The following is a 9,508-nucleotide window of genomic DNA, read 5'->3' on the forward strand; positions in this document are numbered from 1 at the left end:
CTTCTGGAGTTGCACAGAGGGGATCTGAGGGTAGCAGTAGGGCTCCTTACGGGTCATACAGCTCTCAGAGCTCATCTGTTCAAGATGAAACTTGCAGAACAAGAAGACTGCAGACTGTGCGGAGGCGATAAGGAGGGCGTCATCCACATTTTATGTGAATGCCCCCTATTAGCACTCCGTCGCTATAAAATCTGGGGCCAGGCTTTCCTGAAACCAGAGGACTTACAACAAGCGGCTGTCACCAGCCTTATTAGCCTAGTGAGAAACACAGGGCTGGGGCTGTGTGACTGACCGAAACTAAGGCGGAAGTTACAAAAGATCGTATGATTTAGGTGACTCTAGGCGCTTTAAGTGACCAGCCGCACTTTTTCTATTCTTCTATGCCACATTTATGCTACGTTGCCCATTCCAGGAAATTGATCTTCTTTTGTCTTTAAATTGCAATTTAAGAAAGAATGCAAAAAAAGGTATTTTGTATTTTTTTATGAACTTTCAAATGAAACTGGTTTCATGAAATTCGGAGCGATATATTTTTTTTATTGAATTAATGACTTTTCACGGGGGTAGTTTTCCCCCGAAATTTTACCCCTCGGAGATGATTTCAATTTTTGTCTTAATTATTTTCCATGAGCTTCCTGTTATATTGCAAAAAATTTGTCTAAATATTATCCCTATGTGCGCAATTGAAGAAATACCCCGGGAGGTGGTCAACTTCAGAGGGCAGTTTCACCCCCTAAACCCGCGTATGGGCCGATAAAAAAATACGTGGCACTTAGTTTTGAGTCCTCTATAACATATTCAAGGTTCATCAAAATCGGGGGCGGACACCTACCTAGTGTTCCTTGCCAGTAAAAAACATGGCGAACTATCACAATAAGAGAGATGGAAAAAGGACGAAAAGTCAGACAAAGGGAAAGGGAGGAGAAAACGGAAAATAACACGTCTGCTAAGGGGTTTCACTAAGAAATGCCTTAACTGCAGCCCTGAAGGATTGAACCGTGGGCAACTCACAGACCTCGGCCGGAAGCAAATTCCATAGATATGCCGCCAAAACATGAAACGAGCGCCTGAGCGACTCAGTGCGAAAGGGTCTAATCGGCAATGAATTGGCGTCACCCCTCACAGGCCTGCCAGACTGGTTAGCTACGGAAAAATCAATGAAATAGGCTGGACTACCCAGCCTAAGAACCTTGAAAGTCTGGCATGCCAGAAAATAGGTACGGTGTGCCTCACACGTCAGCCAGCTAAGCTCTATCCAAAAAGGGGTGACGTACTCATCTCTCCTTAATCCGAAGACGTATCTAATCCCAATATTGATAAGTCGCTATATCTTGATACCCAGCTCCGCAGAGATCCCGCCGTAAACTAGGCAGCAGTAATCCACTAGGGGAAACACCAAAGCCTCAACCAGGTGTTTACGTAGCTCGAAAGTTGTGCTATTCCTGAAGAAGCAAAGGCGATACATCACACAGTGGACTCTTTTTGAGACACTCTGCACGTGCTCACGCCATGAAAGCTTGCTGTCGAGAGTAACACCGTGACTACGGAGAGCGGATTCGAAAAACACAGGAGAGTTACCAACGCTAATGGACAGATCAGGCAAAGAGTAAATATCATTCACAAAGAAAGACGAACCAAAAATTATTGCCTTTATCTTGGAGACGTTGAGTTTCAGGCGATTACGAGAGGCCCAGTCCAAAACATTGTTGACAACACGGCTCATCCTAGCTATGACTACATCCAATTCACATCGCGAGAACCGTACGTATACCTGGAGATCATCGGCATATATCAAATGACGAATGCCAGGCTCAAGTCCCTGGCACACGTCATTTATGAATACGTTGAAGAGAATGGGACCCAGGATGGACCCTTGCGGCACACCACGGTTCAAGGGACGAGGAGAGGACTGCTCGCTACTCCCGCCCAGAGTGACCTGGGTTCGCCCACTCAGGTAGAACGCAATCCACCTGACCGCGCCACCTGAGAAACTTAGCCCAAGAAGCTTCTGAAGAAGCAGCACCTGACAGAGTCGAACGCTTTGTTGAAGTCGAATAGAAGGAGCATTGTTAGTTGACGAGCGTCAATACCCAGACGAATGTCATCAACCAACCTCACCAGCGCCGTCTGCGTGCTACTACCAGGGCGATACCCCGTCTGTAATGGGTCAAGGTGATGGCCCTTTGCTAGGTACTCAACAATCTGTGAGCACGCCAACTTTTCCAAGACCTTAGATAAAAAGCACAGCAAGGAGATAGGCCTAAACTCGCTAGCTAATGAAGGATTCTTTACCCTGGCAAGGGCAATTACCAGAGACCTCTTCCATGAAGCGGGGAACGAGCAAGTGAAAAGGGAGACATTGAAGAGCGAAACGAGGAACGGCAGGAGGACCGAGACAGCAGCCCTGATCACCGATCTGAGGATACCGTCCGACCCCTAGCTTCCGAGGAGTAATGGTTGATAGCACTCAGCACATCGTCGTCATTTACTGGTCTGAATGAGAATCCCCCCCACCGCCACTCGCAGAGCAAGGCAATGAGGCAAGAAACTCATCCAGCGAGGGCTCGCCACAATCGTAAGAAATTCCCGCGAAATACTCATTCAATGCCTGCGGGTCAAAATCTCCAGTCCCCTCACTCGCCGCAATCACACCCAGATGTCTCAGCTCCTTCCATATATGGGCAGGATCATTAAGGCGTCCATAGAAAAAAGCCTGGCGTGCCCCCTCCACCTCATGATGTGCACAATCCCTTGCTGTGCGATAATCCCTAAGCGCTCTCTGAGTCCGCACCCGTTTGTAGACCTTGTACAGACGATCTCTCTCAGCGATAAAGCTAATAATGCGATCCGTGAACCAAGGCTTACGTTTGGCGGACGCCCGCACCACCTTAATCGGTACCGCAGAGCGCATCGCCTCACAAAGGTCGGCGCACATGCATAGAGCTAAGGAGTCGGCAGAACCGCTCCCGTCGAACGGTATCCAGTCGCAAGAGCCCAGCTGAGTGCACAAGAGGCGCTCATCAAGAGACGCGAAGTTGTGAAAACTGAAATCCTTCACGGGAGCGGCCGAAGGGAGCGGAATATGTAAGGTCGCAGTAATGAGATCATGCCCATCAACGAAAGGTGCCTCAGTCTTCCAGTGAGATACAAGAGTGTCCTCACAGTCGACCAAGCAGAGGTCCAGCCAGGTATCAGAGCCTTGCGTGTGATAGGTGGCTCCATGCGGCACCAGCTGAAGATTATTATCAGCACAGATGGTACGAACAATCAACGCATCAGCGCTAGACGACAGTTGGTCAGCATTAAAGTCACCCAGAACAACTTTGGAACTATAATCCCGGAGATGGCCCTCTAGCATGGGTAAAAAGTCTGAGCCCTCAAAGAACGGTGCATGAGGAGGCCTATAAACTGTACCAACAAAGATCGGTGGAAACCCGTGACAGCCGATCTCACAGAAGAGATACTCGGGCAGTCCAGGTTTTTCCGCCCACACGTGAGAAGAGGATGCCAGGATACGAGCTCTGAAACAACTATTAATGAATAAAGCCACTCCGCCGCCATGCGTGTTGCGGTCCCGCCTGAAGAGCCTGTCGCCCTCAAGAGAGACAAGGTCATGCTCAACACAGGGGCCAAGCTTCGTCTCGGACATCGCTATCACATGGAACGGGGGATGAGCATCCAAAAAGAATCTGACCCTCTCAATATGAGCCCTCAAGGAGTTCACGTATAGGTGGCACACCCGTAAGCCCTCACCATGCAAACACTCCAAAGCAGCACGCACAGACGAGGGAGAGGAGGGGCATGTTGATGCAGGGTTAGGGATGGAGGAGAAAGAAGGAGAAGAGGGTGAAAGGGGGTGAAGAGAGGACGAGTGATGTAAAGAAAAAGAGCCAGCAGATGAAAGAGAAACACAATTTAATGAGAGCCCGCTAAAAAGTTTTTCAATTCTACAGCGGAAGAGATCCTCGTAGCCGTGTCCTCCTTCTTGCTCTTGATGAACACTGATCCGTCTCGTATGAATGTAATGTAGGCCTTCTTTTTAGCAGCCTCCTTTACAGTCCGACGAAGATTACACAAATCAGCTGGGAGGAATTCATTGATGTTAATCAGTCCCGGCTGAAGTGTACCCACGGCACCAGAAGCCGCCACTCGCTTTGGAGAAATCGACGAGGTACGGAGTTTCCTATGACGAGCCTTGGCGATGATCACCTCATGGGCCAACGCACCCGAGGACATGCTGACCAACAGAGGCGGCGGCCGCTCCTTCTCAGCAGCAGTAGGGCCACCCTCACTCCCAGACGTCGAGGCAGTAGCAGGCGCGCCAACTGCAGAAGCGTTCATACGCAGCAATCGCACCCCCGTCACATTCTCCTGTGACACCGAAGGCAGTACCACCTGGAGGACTGATACCGCAAGCTTTTTTACATCCGCTCCCGAGAGCCAACGGAGACCAGAAACCAATATGTCCGGAGCTAGCTTAGCTCTCTCCGCATTGGCCCTTGCTACACTGGAGAAGCAGGTACACGGAGAGAAATTTTTGATAAAAATTACCCTACCGTTCTATAAAAGAGTATCATGAGTCATCGTCTCATCATTTCTATCCCGAAATTTAGTTAAAATTAATATATGATGATCAAATTTTATTCTACGTTAGAGAAATTTTATCCTAATAAAAATAAAATTTACTGTACCGGTAGAGTAAAATTTACCAACCGTTCTAGAATTTTCGTTGTTATCTCCATAAAAATTACTGGACTGGAAGGGTAAAATTTATTATGCGTCAGGATAATATTTCTCTTACGTAGAATAAGATTTGATCATCATATTTTAATTTTTACTAAATTTCGGCATAGAAATGAAGAGACGATGACTCATGATACACTTTTATAGAACGGTAGGGTAATTTTTATCAAAAATTTCTCTCCGTGCACAGCACAGAGAGACAAAAGCGGATTAGCATTAGGAACTAGTTTCTCGATTTTCGACACTCAAATTCTTAAGCATTATCCTTGATGGGATCAAAAAAACTAACAATTTTGGACATTATTTTAAAAAACAAAAAAATTTTAAAACCAATGCTGAATTTTTTTTCATTTTAGAAAATTTTCAGATTGAACTAAAAAATTGCGGCCGAGGTATTTAAAGGGCCTAAGTGCCCCATACATAGGGAGGGGTGCCCAAATATCGGGAATTTTACATGTGTGGAGGGGGGATTTTGCAACGAGGGGGAGGGAGGTTTTGAATTTAGAATTCACAAGCTAAAAAATTGAGTCGGTGACTTTTTTAAAAACATCTCCAAAACTAAAGGAGACAGCAAATTTTTACTGAAAAATTGCGGAAGAGTGAGGGAATCGAGAATTCAATAAAACCTCCCTGACTCCCAAGTATTTATTAGATGTATAACTTAATCTTGAGAACCGACTGTAATCGTTAGGTGGGTGAGGTACAAAAATTGCGGGCGGTAGGTACGGTGCAGCGGCCTAGTGTCTCCATCTACTCAGTGTGACAGATGGATATATTAGGGCACTGCACAATCGGCCGGCTGTGCGACTGGGGTTTTACATGGTTTCTCGTGCAGTCCTAGCTCGAATGGGGCACAGCTAAGCGTAAGACGGCCATAATACCGCAGATAACAATGAGAGGAAAAAAAAGGAGGGGAGGCAGGCTAGAGGAGGGGTTTCAAATCGAGAATTACTTCGATAAAACCAATGAAATAAAAAAAATGAAAAAAATAAAAGAAACTTAATCTTGAGCTTTTATTTCATTGAGTGGGTTATCTTATTCAAAATTAAATATTTACGCGCCCGTTTCCGATTTTGAAGAGTGAAGATTACAGTTTTTAATACGATATATGCTATGTCTGCAAGAACTGCATAACTTCACAAAAGAGTAGTATATCCAATGGCGACCAATACGCAGCGCATTCGGCACTGTATTCTGTACGAGCTCCAACAAGAAAAAAATGCAACTACAGCCCACAAATCTATTTGTTCTACTATCGAAAAGGATATTGTGTCTTATAATATGTGTAATCATTGGTATAGACACTTTACAGAAAGTGATTTTGATCTCAGTGATCGGGAGCGTCCTGGACAGCCTCTGAAATTTGAAGATGCTGAATTGCAAGAATTACTCGACAAAGACTCAACGAAAACCCAAAAAGAACTTGCAGCTCAGCTAGGAGTTACTCAAGCAGCAGTCTCTAAACGATTACACGCAATGGGAAAAATACAACAGGTAGCAAAATGTGTTCCACACGAACTGACTGGATCCATCCTCCGTCAACCCATCAGCACTTGTCTTTCATTGTTCGCCAAGTGTCAAAAAAAAAATTTTGTCAAAATTGTGACGAGAGATGAAAAAAATATTTTTTTTGCTAATGCCAAACGGAAAAAGTCATTGGTGGGTCTCGGACAACTATCGTCATCCACTCCTCAACAAGAAATTCACATGAAGAATGAGAAATGTTCTCTTCTGGATCTGATGAGATATGCAGGGCGAGGTACTTGATGAGACGAGGCCATTTACTGGGCAAGGGTTGAAAGTCTGAAAGTCAGGTTGCTCCATGATACCGCTCGACCTCATGCTGCTCGCGCGACTCAGAAAACGATTATATTCGAGCCTCGTCTTCGAGATTTAAATAACTTGTAGTAGCCGCCTGCGGCTAAGCGGAGCCACACGTCTTCAGAGACCAGAGAAAAACGACGGACCCATCGCCTCGGCGCCGAGGATCCGCCATGATGTCATTATATTCCGTGTGTGCGAGCGGAACGCACGCTTCTCAGTGTTTCCACAGTTTTTAATTAAATTTTAGCTATTTCTCTTCATTTTTCACGATTTCTCTTGTATCATGGGAAAACACAAGAAAAAGAGGCACGCAGAGCGTGATGGAAAGGAAGAAATTCTTCGTAAAATTCAGAAATTGAATGATCAAGTTCAGCGTCTCTTTTCTGAGCAGTCAAATGTTAATAAAGGTAAGTTTTTCCTATGTCTTCGACTTTCAATATTCTTTTGGACGCTCGGGTTCGATCCTAGAGACTAAACCAAACGACGTCCGAAAGTTTTCAAGGCAGAGCTTATCCTCTATGGAACGACTCACAGCCTAACCTCACTTCTTCCCATCCTCCTCTGTTTTAGATGACGATATCGAAGACAAGGAGAATAATGGTGGGAATACTGATGGTTCGAAACTATCAAACGGTTCTACCTCACAAGACTCAAGTCCCTTAGTGCTTGACACACCTACTGCGCCTGACGCAAATATCCTAGGCGACAAGCCTCCATCTACATCCTCTCCAGTCATATCCGAGGAGATTTCTCCTGATCTGATTGACTTGGAAAGTTCACAATTGGATGAACTTGACTCAGAAGTGTTGGAGATTCTGGACGCAGACCCATCAAAGCCTGTTGAGGCAGAGATCTCTCTCCAGAATGATCTAGAGGCTCGCTGGAGTTTTTGGTTAACCTCGAAGGTTCAACAGGAGGTCCTAACCAAAATGATGGATAGGTATCCTCGTTTTTCCAGTAAATGTCTCTTTGAGGCCCCTAAACTCAATCCAGAGATTGCATCCAATTCGACAGAGGCCTTGATTCAAAGGGACAAAAAGTTTTGTGCTTCTCAAAATCTGACAGGCTCTGCTCTCGTAGCACTGGGAGCAGCATTTCAAGTTTACTCGCAGAGGAGGAGATCGACAAACTAGACCTTCTCCAGAAGTTATGCGATGCAGCGAAAATGATGACCCAAATTCATTTTGGCTTCTCTACAACGAGGCGAGCTTTTATATCACCTAGCTTAAATAAGCAGGTGCGCAGTGCCCTTGAAGAGACAACTCCAGATCAGATGCTGTATGGTTCTAACCTCTCCGACAAGGTGAAAGAGGTTAAGACATTGTCCAAGTTGGGCCAGGAACTTAAGATGCCTCCAGCTCCACCGAAGAAACCAAGTTCTTTAAACCCGAAGAGCTCGTTTGTGAGGTTCAGGAAACAAACGGGCCAGAAGCCTCGGACATCATCCAAATCGAGCAGCAGCTCCTTCAATCGCAGACAATTTCCCAAACGCAACAGCAACCCTCAGCAGACGTCGTCAGCAGAGTCATCGAACACGCACGAGAACAAGAAGCAGTGGTAAGAACATCCGCAGGAAATATCAAGCATTTCTTCCCTTCCTGGGAAACAATCTGTTCTGATGCCTTCGTTCTGGAGTGCGTGAGGGGCTATAGAATTCCTTTCATCTCCATTCCTCATCAATCCATGATCCCCCCAGAACCAAAATTCTCTGAACTGGAGGGGGCTGTCCTGAGGGGAGAGTTGAACAGGTTGGTAAGAATTGGAGCGATTGAGCCTTGTGTCTTCTGCCAGGGCCAATTTATCTCATCCTATTTTTTGATCAATAAATCAAATGGTAAAAAACGATTTATTCTCAATCTCAAAAAATTAAACAAATTCATTAAACCTCCTCATTTCAAGTTAGACGACATGAGGACTGTTTTGAAACTTGTATCTCCTGATGCTTTTATGGGTAAAATTGACCTGAAGGATGCATTTTTTCGGATTCCAGTACATCCAGAGTACAGAAAATTCCTTCGATTTTCAGTTGGTGATAATTTATACCAGTTTACTTGCTTGCCTTTCGGCCTCTCGACTAGTCCTCATACCTTCACGAAGGTAATGAAACCGGTCATGAGTCATCTCAGGTCTAGAGGTTACAATTCATCAATTTACCTTGATGACATCCTTTGCATTGCCCCCTCATTTGAAGAGTGTCAGATCAATGTGAGTCAAACCATGGAGTTGTTATCATCTCTAGGCTTCATCATCAATCAAGAAAAAAGCTCTCTTATCCCATCTAACCGTTGTGAATACCTCGGTTTTATCGTAGATTCCAATAGATTTTGCTTGGAAATTCCAATTGGGAAACGTCTTATAATAAAAGAATTACTCAATCGTTTACAGCCTGGAACTATTTGTTCTATCAGAGTCTTTTCTCGCCTCATAGGCTCCTTAANTAAAAAAAAAAAAAATTGGAGAATCTCTGAACATCTACAAGTTATTTAAATCTCGAAGACTCGAATATAATTCTACGATCAAACGAACTTACTNAGGCTTCATCATCAATCAAGAAAAAAGCTCTCTTATCCCATCTAACCGTTGTGAATACCTCGGTTTTATCGTAGATTCCAATAGATTTTGCTTGGAAATTCCAATTGGGAAACGTCTTATAATAAAAGAATTACTCAATCGTTTACAGCCTGGAACTATTTGTTCTATCAGAGTCTTTTCTCGCCTCATAGGCTCCTTAATTTCGATATGCCCTGCTACTGCTTACGGTATGCTCTACACTAAGGAGCTGGAAAGATTCAAAAAGTCAAGGTTGATTCTCAATGACGGTGACTTTGATTGCCTGATTACTATTCCAGACTCTCNCCTCGTCGAGAGATTCATTCCCTCCCTTCTAGCATTCCCAAAACCCTTTCCAATTTTTTCGGTTCTCTTACATAACTTTAAACTA

General features: G+C 44.8%; 1 pseudogene; it reads left to right on the forward strand.

Annotated features, from left to right (window-relative positions):
- Positions 1 to 6,850: 6,850 nt before the first annotated feature.
- Positions 6,851 to 8,128, forward strand: LOC107039917 (annotated as a pseudogene).
- The last annotated feature ends 1,380 nt before the right edge of the window (positions 8,129 to 9,508 follow it).

The sequence above is a fragment of the Diachasma alloeum genome, unplaced genomic scaffold (genome assembly GCF_001412515.2).
Source record: "Diachasma alloeum isolate Michigan unplaced genomic scaffold, Dall2.0 Dall_scaffold_00313, whole genome shotgun sequence".
NCBI classification, from domain to species: Eukaryota; Metazoa; Arthropoda; class Insecta; order Hymenoptera; family Braconidae; genus Diachasma; species Diachasma alloeum.